The sequence below is a fragment of the Grampus griseus genome, assembly GCF_964374135.1.
Source record: "Grampus griseus genome assembly, chromosome: 5".
In the NCBI taxonomy this organism is placed as follows: Eukaryota; Metazoa; Chordata; class Mammalia; order Artiodactyla; family Delphinidae; genus Grampus; species Grampus griseus.
The window spans coordinates 11519593-11532979 of NC_138998.1; the positions used below are offsets into that span (position 1 = coordinate 11519593).

The 13387-nt window shown below is 38.3% G+C and overlaps 1 protein-coding gene across 1 annotated transcript in view; it reads right to left on the reverse strand.

The window, feature by feature from the left end:
- PIK3R4 (phosphoinositide-3-kinase regulatory subunit 4) overlaps positions 1-13387 on the reverse strand; it is a 73569-nt gene that overhangs the window by 11068 nt on the left and 49114 nt on the right. The window lies entirely within an intron of this gene.

Genomic DNA, 13387 nt, shown 5'->3' on the forward strand with positions numbered 1-13387 from the left:
TATATATCCTTCCAAAGAGTTTTCTATGCATATTACAATATATTCATATTTGCTTTTCAAATTAATATGGAATCATATTTTATATATTTTTAATTAATCATGCCTCTCTAGTTCACTTTTTGTTAATAGCAGCTTTGCTGAAATACAATTTGTAGACCATAAAGTACAACATTTTAAAGTGTATAATTCAGTGACTGGTGTAGCATTCATCAGTATTTCATCCCTTTTTGTGCCAAAATAATATTCCAGTGTATGGATACACCACATTTGTTTATCTGTTCAATGGCTGATAGACATTCTGGTTTCCACTTTTTGGCTTTTATGAACAATGCTACTATGAACACTCGTTTATAGATTTTCATGTGAACAAATGTTTTCAACTCTCTTGGGTTTATAGCTAGAATACCCAGAATAAATGAAACTGCAGGGTCATAAGGTAAATCTATGTTTAGCATTTGAGAAACTGCCAACTTTTTTCCAAAGTTGCTGCATCATTTTACATTCCTACCAGCAATGTACAAAGGTGCCAATTTCTCCACATCCTCTCCAGCACTGTTATTGTCTTTTTGATTATAGCATTCTAGTGGGTGTGACGTGGTAACTTGCTGTGGTTTTGATTTACATTTCCCTAATGACGTGGAATATCTTTTTTGTGTACATATTGGTCCTATTTGGAGAGAAATCTACAATTACCCCTTCATATTCTTGGGGGAGTGGTTCCAGGACCCCCAGTGGATTCCAAAATCAGTGAATGCTCTAGTCCCTTACAGTCAGCCCTCTGTATCCAAGGGTTCCATATCCAGAGAAAATATTCTATCCATGGCTGACTGAATCTACAGAACCCACAGGTATGAAGGACCGACACTATCTGAATCCTCTGCTTTTCAATTGAGTTGTTTTTTTATTGTTAAGAGTTCTTTATACTCAGGGTACTTAAACATATGATTTTAAAATATTTATCTCATTCTGTGGGTTTTCCTTTCGCTTTCTTGACAGTGTCCTTTGAAGCACAAATGTTTATAATTTTGATGAAGTCACATCTATTTTTTGTCACTTGTGCTTTTTGATGGTATATTTCAGAAACTCCTGCCTAATCCAAGGTCACGAAGAACTACATGCTTATGTTTTCTTCAGTTTTATAGTTTAGCTCTTACATTTAGGTCTATGATCCATTTTGAAAACTTCTCTGCAAACTCATTCTTCTGCATGTGGCTGCCCAGTAATCCCTGCACCATCTTTTCAGGTTATTCTATCCCCCATTCAACTGTCCTGGCACCCTTCTCAGAAAACAGTGACCATAAATGCACTTCTGCATGTCAGTTCTAGCCCACTGATTAATATATTTATCCTTATGCCAGTAATACAGTGTCCTGACTGCTGTAGCTTCGTAGTAAATCTGGGAAGTGTGAGTTCTCAAACTTTGTTCTTTCCTAAATTTTAAGACTGTTTTGGCTATTTAAGTCCTTTGCATTTCTTTATGAATTGTAGGATCAGAATGTCAATTTCTGCAGAAAGAGGCAGCTGGAAATTTCATACAGATTTCATAGAATCTGAAGATCAACTGGGATGTCTTTCCACTTATTTAGATCTTCTATAATTTTTTTTTATATCACTTCTTTCAATGATGTTTTGCAGCTTTCACTATTCAAGTCTTGTGCTATTTTGTTAAACTGATTCCTCAGTACTTTATTCTTTCTGATGCTAGAGTAAATGGACTTGTTTCCTTTATTTCATCTTTGGATTGTTCACTGTTAGCAAACAGAAATCCAACTAAGTTTTGTACACATAAATACAACATAATCTTCTATTCTGCAACTTTGTGGAACTCATGTTAGTTCAAATAGGTTTTTCTTTTTTTTAACATCTTTATTGGAGTGTAATTGCTTTACAATGTTGTGTTAGTTTCTGCTGTATAACAAAGTGAATCAGCTATATGTATACATATGTCCCCATATCCTCTCCCTCTTGCGTCTCCCTCCCACCCTCCATATCCCACCCCTGTAGGTGGTCACAAAGCACGGAGTTCATTTCCCTGTGCTATGCAGCTTCTTCCCACTAGCTATCTATTTTACATTTGGTAGTGTATATATGTCAATGCTATTCTCTCATTTCGTCCCAGCTTACCCTTCACCCTCCCCATGTCCTCAAGACCATTCTCCACATCTGTGTCTTTATTCCTGTCCTGACCCTAGGTTCGTCAGAACCATTTTTTTTATATATATTTCATATATATGTGTTAGCATACGGTGTTTTTCTCTTTCTGACTTACTTCACTCTGTATGAGACTCTAGGTCCATCCACCTCACTACAAATACCGCAATTTCATTTCTTTTTATGGCTGAGTAATATTCCACTGTATATATGTGCCACATCTTCTTTATCCATCCATTGGTGGACACTTAGGTTGCTTCCATGTCCTGTCTATTGTAAATAGTGCTGCAACGAACACTGTGGTTTTGGATTATGGTTTTCTCAGGGTATATGCCCAGTAGAGGCATTGCTGGGTCATATGGTAATTCTACTTTTAGTTTTTTAAGGAACCTCCATACTGTTCTCCATAGTGGCTATATCAATTTGCATTCCCACCAACAGTGCAATATGGTTCCCTTTTCTCCACACTCTCTCCAGCATTTATTGTTTGCAGATTTTTTTCATGATGGCCATTCTGACTGGTGTGAGGTAATATCTCACTGTAGTTTTGATTTTCATTTCTCTAATGATTAGTGATGTTGAGCATCCTTTCATGTGTTTGTTGGCAATCTGTATATCTTCTTTGGAAAAACGTCTATTTAGGTCTTCTGCCCATTTTTGGATTGGGTTGTTTCTTTTTTTGATATTGAGCTGCATGAGCTGCTTGTACATCTTGGAGATTAATCCTTTGTCAGTTGCTTCATTTGCAAATATTTTCTCCCATTCTCAGGGCTATCTTTTCATCTTCTTTATGGTTTCCTTTGCTGTGCGAAAGCTTTTAAGTTTCATTAGGTCCCATTTGTTTATTTTTGGTTTTATTTCCATTTCTCTAGGAGATGGGTCAGAAAGGATCTTGCTGTGATTTATGTCATAGGGTGTTCTGCCTATGTTTTCCTCTAAGAGTCTGATAGTGTCTGGCCTTACATTTAGATCTTAATCCATTTTGAGTTTTTTTCTATACGATGTTAGGGAGTATTCAAACTTCATTCTTTTACATGTAGCTGTCCAGTTTTCCCAGCACAACTTATTGAAGAGGCTGCCTTTTCTCGACTGTACATTCTTGCCTCCTTTATCAAAGATAAGGTGACCAAGTGCATGGGTTTATCTCTGGGCTTCCTATCCTCTTCCATTGATCTATATTTCTATTTTGTACAGTACCATGTTGCCTTGATTACTCTGGCTTTGTACTATAGTCTGAAGTCAGGCAGCCTGATTCCTCCAGCTCCATTTTTCTTTCTCAGGATTGCTTTGACTATTCAGCATCCTTTGTGTTTCCATACAAATTGTGAAATTTCTTGTTCTAGTTCTGTGAAAAATGCCATTGGTAGTTTGATAGGGATTGCACTGAATCTGTAGATTGCTTTGGGTAGTAGAGTCATTTTCACAATGTTGATTCTTCCAATCCAAGAACATGGTATATCCCTCCATCTGTTTGTATCGTCTTTAATTTCTTTCATCAGTGTCTATTTTTCTGCATACGGGTCTTTTGTGTCCTTAGGTAGGTTTATTCCTAGGTATTTTATTCTTTTTGTTGCAGTGGTAAATGGGAGTGTTTCCTTAGTTTCTCTTTCAGATTTTTCATCATTAGTGTATAGGAATGCAAGAGATTTCTGTGCATTAACTTTGTATCCTGCTACTTTACCAAATTCATTGATTAGCTCTAGTAGTTTTCTGGTGGCATCTTTAGGATTCTCTATGTTTAGTATCATGTCATCTGCAAACACTGACAGTTTTACTTCTTCTATTCCAATTTGGATTCCTTTTATTTCTTTTTCTTCTCTGATTTCTGTGGCTAAAACTTCCAAAACTATGTTGAATAATAGTGGTGAGAGAGGGCAACCTTGTCTTGTTCCTGATATTAGAGGAAATGGTTTCAGTTTTTCATCATTGAGAACAATGTTGGCTGTGGGTTTGTCATATACGGCCTTTATTATGTAGAGGTACGTTCCCTTTATGCCTACTTTCTGGAGAGTTTTTATCATAAATGGGTGTTGAATTTTGTCAAACGCTTTTTCTTCACCTATTGAGATTATCATATAGTTTTGCTCGTTCAATTTGTTAATATAGTTTATCACATTGATTTTCATATATTGAAGAATCCTTATATTCCTGGGATGATAAACCAGACCTGATCATGGTGTATGATCCTTTTAATGTGCTGTTGGATTCTGTTTGCCAGTATTTTGTTGAGGATTTTTGCGTCTATGTTCATCAGTGATGTCGGCCTGTAGTTTTCTTTTTTTGTGGCATCTTTGGTTTTGGTATCAGGGTGATGGTGGCCTCCTAGAATGAGTTTGGGAGTGCTCCTCCCTCTGCTATATTTTGGAAGAGTTTGAGAAGGATAGGTGTTAGCTCTTCTCTAAATATTTGATAGAATTCGCCTGTGAAGTCATCTGGTCCTGGGCTTTTGTTTGTTGGAAGATTTTTAATCACAGTCTCAATTTCAGTGCTTGTGACTGGTCTGTTGATATTTTCTATTTCTTTCTGGTTCAGTCTCGGAAGGTTGTGCTTTTCTAAGAATTTGTCCATTTCTTCCAGGTTATCCATTTTATTGGCATATAGTTGCTTATAGTAATCTCTCATGCCCCTTTGTATTTCTGCAGTGTCAGCTGTTACTTCTCCTTTTTCGTTTCTAATTCTGTTGATTTGAGTCCTCTCCCTTCTTTTTCTTGATAAGTCTGGCTAATGGTATATCAGTTTTGTTTATCTTCTCAAAGCACCAGCGTTTAGTTTTACTGATCTTTGCTACTGTTTCCTTCATTTCTTTTTCATTTATTTCTGAACTGATCTTTATGATTTCTTTCCTTCTGCTAACTTTGGGTTTTTCTTGTTCTTCTTTCTCTAGTTTCTTTAGGTGTAAGGTTAGGTTGTTTATTTGACATGTTTCTTGTTTCTTGAGGTAGGATTGTATTGCTATAAACGTCTCTCTTAGAACTGCTTTTGTTGCATCCCATAGGTTTTTGGGTGGTCGTGTTTTCATTGTAATTTGTTTCTAGGTGTTTTTTGATTTCCTCTTTGAGTTCTTCAGTGATCTCTTGGTTATTTAGTAGTGTATTTTTTAGCCTCTATGTGTTTGTATTTTTTACAATTTTTTCCTGTAACTGATATCTAGTCTCATAGCATTGTGGTCAGACAAGGTACTTGATATGATTTCAATTTTCTTAAATTTACCAAGGCTTGATTTGTGACCCAATATATGATCTATCCTGGAGAATGTTCCATAAGCACTTGAGAAGAAAGTGTATTCTGTTGTTTTTCGATGGAATGTCCTATAAATATCAACTGAGTCCACCTTGTTTAATGTATCATTTAAAGCTTGTGTTTCCTTATTTATTTTCACTTTGGATGATCTGTCCATTGGTAAAAGTGGGGTGTTAAAGTCCACTACTATGATTGTGTTACTGTTTATTTCCCCTTTTATGGCTGTTAGCATTTGCCTTATGTATTGAGGTGCTCCTAAGTTGCGTGCATAAATATTTACAATTGTTATATATTCTTCTTGGATTGATCCCTTGATCATTATGTAGTGTCCTCTTTGTGTTTTGTAATAGTCTTTATTTTAAAGTCTGTTTTGTCTGATATGAGAATTGCTACTCCAGCTTTCTTTTGATTTCCATTTGCATGGAATATCTTTTTCAATCCCCTCACTTTCAGTCTGTATGTGTTCATAGGTCTGAAGTGGGTCTCTTGCAGACAGCATATATATGGGTCATGTTTTTGTATCCATTCAGCCAGTCTATGTCTTTTGGTGGGAGCATTTACTCCATCTATATTTAAGGTAATTATCGATACGTATGTTCCTATTACCATTTTCATAATTGTTCTGGGTTTCTCTTTGTAGGTCTTTTCCTTCTCTTGTGTTTCCTCCCTAGAGAACTTCCTTTAACATTTGCTGTAAAGCTGGTTTGGTGGTGCTGTATTCTCTTAACGTTTGCTTGTCTGTAAAGCTTTTAATTTCTCCAACGAATCTGAATGAGATCCTTGCTGGGTAATCCTGGTTGTAGCTTTTTCCCTTTCATCGTTTTAAATATGTCCTGCCCTTCTGGCTTGCAGAGTTTCGACTGACAGATCAGGTATTAACTTTACGGGGATTCCTCCTTGTATGTTATTTGTTGCTTTTCCCTTGCTGCTTTTAATATTTTTTCTTTGTATTTCATTTTTGATAGTTTGATTAATATGTCTTGGCATGTTTCTCCTTGGATTTATCCAAGGGGAAGTATGGGACTCCCTGTTCTTCCTGGACTTTACTATTTCCTTTCCCATGTTAGGGAAGTTTGCAACTATAATTTCTTCAAATATTTTCTCAGTCTCTTTCTTTACCTCTTCTTCTTCTGGGAACCCTAGTATTTGAATGTTGGTGCATTTAATGTTGTCCCAGAGGTCTCTGAGACTGTCCTCAATTATTTTCATTCTTTTTTTTCAGTAGTTATTTCCACTCTTTTATCTTCCAGGTCACTAATGCATTCTTCTGCCTCAGTTATTCTGCTATTGAGTCCTTCTAGAGAATTTTTAATTTCATGTACTGTGTTGTTCATCATTGTTTGTTTGCTCTTTAGTTCTTCTAGGTCCTTGTTAAACGTTTTTTTTATTTTCTCCATTCTCTTTCCAAGATTTTGGATCATCTTTACTATCATTACTCTGCATTCTTTGTCAGGTAGACTGCCTATTTCGTTTTCATTTGTTTGGTCTGGTGGGTTTTTACCTTGCTCCTTCATCTGCTGCATATTTGTCTGTCTTCTCATTTTGTCTAACTTACTGTGTTTGTGGTTACCTTTTCGCAGGCTACAGGCTCATAGTTCCTATTGTTTTTGGTGTCTGCCCCCAGTGGGTGAGGTTGGTTCAGTGGCTTGTGTAGGCCTCCTGGTGGAGGGGACTGGTGTCTGTGTTCTGGTGGATGGGGCTGGATCTTGTCTTTCTGGTGGGCAGGGCCGCATCCAGTGGTGTGCTTTGAGGTGTCTGTGAACTTAGTATGATTTTAGGCAGCCTCTCTGCTAATGGGTGGAGTTGTGTTCCTGTCTTACTAGTTGTTTGACATGGGGCATCCAGCACTGGAGCTTGCTGGCCACTGGGCGGAGCTGGGTCTTAGCATTGAGATGGAGATCTCTGGGAGAGCTCTCGCTGATTGATATTACATGGGGCTGGGAGGTGTGTGGTGGTCCAATGTCCTGAACTCAGCTCTCCCACCTCAGAGGCTAAGGCCTGACACCAGGCTGTAGCACCAAAACACTGTCAGCCACATGGCTTAGAAGAAAAGGGAGAAAAAAAGGAAGAAAAGAAAATTTTAAACTAATAAATTAAAAAAATTATTAAAATTATATTTTAAAAATACAAAAAATAGAACCAAACCAATAACCAAATCCACCCATGATAACAAGCGCTGAAGACTAAACTAAGATAAATGTTAAGAATCAGAAACACATCACTCACAGATAGCAAACCCCAAGCCTACAGTTGCTCACAAAGTCCACCAATTTGGGGATGATTTGTTGTCTATTCAGGTATTCCATGGATGTAGCGTACATCAAGTTGATTGTGGGCATTTAATCCACTGCTCCTGAGGCTTCACGGAGAAATTTCCCTTTCTCTTCTTTGTTTGCACAGCTCCTGGGGTTCAGCTTTGGTTTTGGCCCCAGCTCTGTGTGTAGGTCGCCCTCAGGCATGTGTTCCCACTCAGAGAGAAGGAGATTAAATCAGTGGCTGATTAGGGGACACTTGCTCATTCAGGCCAGAGGGAAGGAGGGGTACAGTAGTTATAATTGGAATGCGGGGCGAGCCTGTGGCAACAGAGACCAGCATGACGTTGCAACAGCCTGAGGCGCACCATGTGTTCTCCTGGGGAAGTTGTCCCTGGATCACGGGACCCTGGCAGTGGCGTGCTGTACAGGCTCCCCAGAGGGTATGGATAGTGACCTGTGCTTGCACACAGGATTCTTGGTGGCTGCAGCAGCAGCGTTAGCATTTCATGCCTGTCTCTGGGGTCCCAGCTGATAGCTGTGGCTCATGCCCATCTCTGGAGCTCATTTAAGTGGTGCTCTCTGCCTTCTGTGGGCCAACAGGGAAGGAATCCCCTCTCCTCCCGCACCCCGAAACAATGGTCTCTTACCTCTTAGGCAGGTCTAGACTTTTTCCCGGACTCCCTCCTGGCTAGCTGTGGTACACAAGCTCCCTTCAGGCTGTCTTCACGCAGCCAACCCCAGTCCTCTCCCTGGTATCTGACCTCCAAAGCTGGAGCCTCAGCTCCCAGCCCCACCCGGCCCGGCGGGTGAGCAGACAAGCCTCTCAGGCTGGTGAGTGCTGGTCAGCACCAATCCTCTGTGCGGGAATCTCTCCGCTTTGACGTCTGCACCCCTACCGCTGCGCTCTCCTCCGTAGCTAAGAAGCTTCCCCTCCCCCCGGCCCAGCCCCCATCTCCACCAGTGAAGGGGCTTCCTAGTGTGTGGCAACTTTTCCTCCTTCACAGCTCCCTCCCAGTGGCACAGGTCCCGACCCTATTCTTTTGTCCTGTTTTTTCTTTTGCCCTATGCAGGTACATGGGGATTTTGTTGCCTTTTGGGAAGTCTGAGGTCTTCTGCCAGCATTCAGTAGGTGTTCTGTAGGAGTTGTTCCACATGTAGATGTATCTTTGATGTATTTGTGGAGAGGAAGGTGATCTCCACGTCTTACTCCTCCACCATCTTGAAGGTCCCTCCGTTTTTTTCTTTTTACTGCTTAAGACAGTCTATATACAGGATCATACTGTCAGCTAAGTTTTACTTCTTCCTTTTCAAACTGCATGCCTTATATTTCTTTTCCTTATCTAACTACCCCCACGGAGAACCTCCACTACAATGCTGAATGAAAGCAGTGAGAGTGGACATTCTTATCTGGCTCACCTTAGGGGAAAGCTTTCAGTCTTTCACCATCAAGTATGAAGTTAGCGGGCTTTTCATAGATGTCCTTATCAGTAGTTGTCTATGATAGTTTGTTGAATCGTTTCTACTCATAAAAGGGTGTTAGATTTTTATCAAATGTTTTATGAGAGTCTTTTGAGATCATATGTGGTCTTCATCCTTTACTCTATTAATATGATATATTCATGGATTGATTTTCATATATTGAAAAGGGTTTGCATTCTTGGGATAAACTGCACTTGGTCATGGTATATAATCCTTTATTATGTTGAATTCAGTTTACTAGTATTTTGTTCAGGATTTTAATGCCCATATTAACTATGGGTCTTGGTCTGCTGTTTTCTTGTGATATATTTATCTGGTTGTGGTATCAGGGTAACACTGGCCTTATAGAATGAGTTAGGAAATGTTCCCTCATCTATTTTTTGTAAAATTTTTTGAAGGATGGGTGTTAATTCATGAAGCATTTGGTAGAATTCACCATGAAGCCATCTCAGCCTGGGTTTTTCTTTGTGGGAAGTTTTTCTTTTACTTACTAATTTAACCTTTTGTTTTAGGTCTATCCAGATTTTCTATTTGTTCTTGATTCACTTTTGACAGGTTGTATCTCTCTAGGAATCTAATCTGCCCATTTCATCTAGGTCATTTAATTTGTTGGTATACAGCTGTTCGTAGTATTCCTCGGTACTCCATCGTAGTGTACTCAACAGTAACAACCCCTCTTCCATTCCCAATTTTAATAATTTGAGTCCTCTCCCTTTTTTTAATTGGTTATTGTAGAAAAGCTTTGCCAATTTTGATCTTCCCAAAGAACTGACTTTTGCTTTTGTTGGTTTTTCACCTTTATTTTCTATTCCCTATTTCATTTGTTTCCTCTTTAGTCTTTATGATTTCCTTCCTTCTACTTGCTTTGGGTTTACTTTCTCTTTTTTCCCTAGATTTTTAAGGTTAAGGCTAAGTTACTGATTTATGATCTTTCTCCTCTTTAAATACAGATGTGTACAGATATAAATTTCTCTTTGAAAACTCCTTTAACTGCATCCCTAAGTTTTGGTATGCTGTGTTTTCATTTTCAATCATCTCAAAATATTCTCTAGTTTCCCTTTGAACCACTGCTTATTTTGCCATGTGTTGCTTAATCTCCACATACCTGTGAATTTTCCAAACTGCTTTCTGTTACTGATACCTAGTTTCATTACACTGTGGTTAAAGAACATATATGTTGATATGGCTCAGTGCCTTTAAATTTATTGAAGCTTGTTTTCTGTCCTAGATATGATTTAACCTGGAAGTGTTCCATGTGCCCCTGAGAAGAATGTGTATTCTGCTGTAGCTGGGTAGAGCGTTCTATAGTTGTATGTTAGAGCTGGTGGGTCTGCAGTGTTGTTCAAGTCTTCTACTGCCTTGTTGATCCATCTATAATGAAAGCAGAGTACTGAAGTCTCCAACTATTACTGTTGAATTGTCTATTTTCCCCTTCAATTCTGTCAGTTTTTTCTCCATTCGGGGGCTCTGCTGTTAGTGGCATTTGTTTGTAATTGCTGTTTCCCTGACACGCTGATGCTTTTGTCATTATAAAATGTCCTTGTCTGTCTCTAGTGTCAATTTTTGTGTTAAACCTTATCCTGTCTGATATTAGCATAGCTGCTCCAGCTGTCTTTTAGGAACTGTCTGCATGAAGTATCTTTTTCTTCAGTCCTTTTACTCTCACGCTGTGTCTTTGAATCTAAAGTGTTGTCTCTTTGGACAACACACAGTCATATCATATTTTGTCATACTTTCTGCCAACTCTGCTTTTTTACTACATTTAATGGAATTACCAATAAGGTAGGACTTATGTGTGACATTTTGCTATTTGTTTTCTCTGTGTCTTACATGGTTTTTTTTTTTTTTTTGGTTGTTGTTGCTCTTCTATTCCACCACTGCTGCCTTCTTTTGTGTTAAAAAGATATTTTCTAGTACACCATTTTAATTCCCTAGTTTCTTTTACTATGTGTTTTTGTGTTTTACTAAATGTTCTTAAGTGTTTCTTTCAGTGGTTTCCCTGGGAAATACAATTAACGTCTAAAAACAATCAGATTAATACCAACTTTGCTCCAATATATCTTCCCTCCTCCCCTGTCTGTACTATTAACGTAATACAAATTACACCTTTATATATTATAAGCCCATCAATACAGTTTTATAATTATTTCTTTATATAGTCTTCTCTCAAATCAGACAGCAGGTAAAAAGAATTACAGAAAAAAATAATTTGTACTGTCTTATATTCACTCATGTATCTACCTTTACCCCATGCTCTTTATTTCCTCATGTGGTTCAAGTTAGTCTCATATCCTTTCCTTTCAGCACAACAGATTCTTTTTAGTATTTCTTTTAGGGAAAATCTGCTAACAATAAATTCCCTATTTTTATTTAACTTGGAATGTCTTAATTTCTCCTTTGTTTCTGAAAGACAATTCTGCTAGATATAGAATTATTGATTGACACTCTTTTTCTTTCAAGACTCTGAATACATCATCCCACTGACTTCCAGGCTCCATCATTTTCTGATGAAACGTCAGCTGTTAACCTTACTGAAGATCCATTGTACGAGATGAGTCACATTTCTCTGCTGCTTCAAAATTTTCTCTGTGTCTTTCATCAATTTGCCTATAATGTCTCTAGTATGGCTCTCTTTGATCTTTATCCTACTTGGAGTTTGTTGGGCTTCTCAGATGTGCAGATTAATGTTTTTTGTCAAATCTGGGGGAGTTTCAAACACTTTTTCTTCAAATATTCTTTCTGCTCCTTTTTCTCTCTCCTTGCCTTCTGGGACTCCTATCATGTGTATGTTGGTTCCACAGGTCTCTGAGGCTCTGTTCAGTTTTCTTTATTCTTTTTTAGTTTTCATACCTCTGAATGGATGTCAAACTGATCTATCGTCAAGTCCCTGGTTTATTCTCTTGCCAGTTGAAATCTGCTGTTCAGCCCTAAATTTTTCATTTCAGTTACACTTTTCAACTCCAGGATTTCTGCTTATCATTTCTATCCCTTTGACATTATCTATTTGTTGAGACATTTTTCTCATACTTTCCTTTCAACCCTTTAGACATGGTTTCTTCTAATTCTTTGAACATATTTTTAGTCACTAATTTAAAGTCATTGTCTAGTAAGTCCAACGTCTGGGATCAGTGAGGTACTGTTTCTATTACCTGCATTTTTTCCTGTGTATAGGACACACTTTCTGATTTCTTTGCTTGACCTGCAATTTTTGTCCAAAACTGGACATTCTAATTGATATGTATCAACTTCGGAAATAATATACCAATGTTGTTGCTGTTTGTTTAATGATTTGCCTGGACTAATTCTACAAAGTCTGTATTCTCTCTCATGTGTGGCCACTGAACTCTTTGTTCAGTTAGATCAGTGGTCAGCTAATGACATTTCCTTACATCTCATGAACTGATAAGGGCTCCAGCCTTTGTTGAGGCTCTCTGTGCTCGCTGTGGCACACCTTCAGCAAAGCAGTTTACAACTTGGCCTTATCCTTCATTTCCTGCTTGCACAGAGTCTCAAGGTCAGCCAGAGGTGAGAACCTGGGGTCTCCTCAGTTCTTTCTTGGGCTTGTGCACAACTGTGCAAGTGCATGTGGTCTTACACATATCCATGAATACATCCAAACTTTTCAAAAGGCCCCTATTGATATCTTACTCTTCCTTTAAAGTTTTTTGTCAGCCTCTTATGAGCTACAACTGGGAATGCCACCTCAGAGAGCTGCAATGTTAAACAAATACCACCAATAATTTCAACAAATGCCCTATGGGTAGAGTTTTTCTCCAAGAACAAGGCAACGGTCAGGTGAAATAAAGATAGGCCCTGATTATGGAGCTTTTCAGCAAGCTGGTCAAATAGTGACAATTCTCTGGAGATGGGGTTTTGGGGGAGTTCCAAAGTCATTACAACCCTACCAGTGGCTACTTAGCTGTTGGTTTTCATAGTTACTGTAGTTGTGGGACTTAGTCTTCAAAGCCATCACAGAGCTTGGTAGTGGGGGATGAAACTGGGACCACATACATGGCTCACTGTTCTGAGAGTCAGCTGTTTTTCTTGAATAACAATTTTCAGATTGATGTAGGACTTTTATTTCTAGAATTCTGAAAAAGTTGATTTTGACAGTTTTTGCCAGTGTTCTCACTGTTTTTATAGAGGAACAGATTTTTTTAAAGTCCTTACTCTGTCATTCTAAAAACAGAAACCCTACCTGGGTTCTTAAACCTACTTCTCAAACCTATATTTCCACACACTGTATCAATATATTCCATATC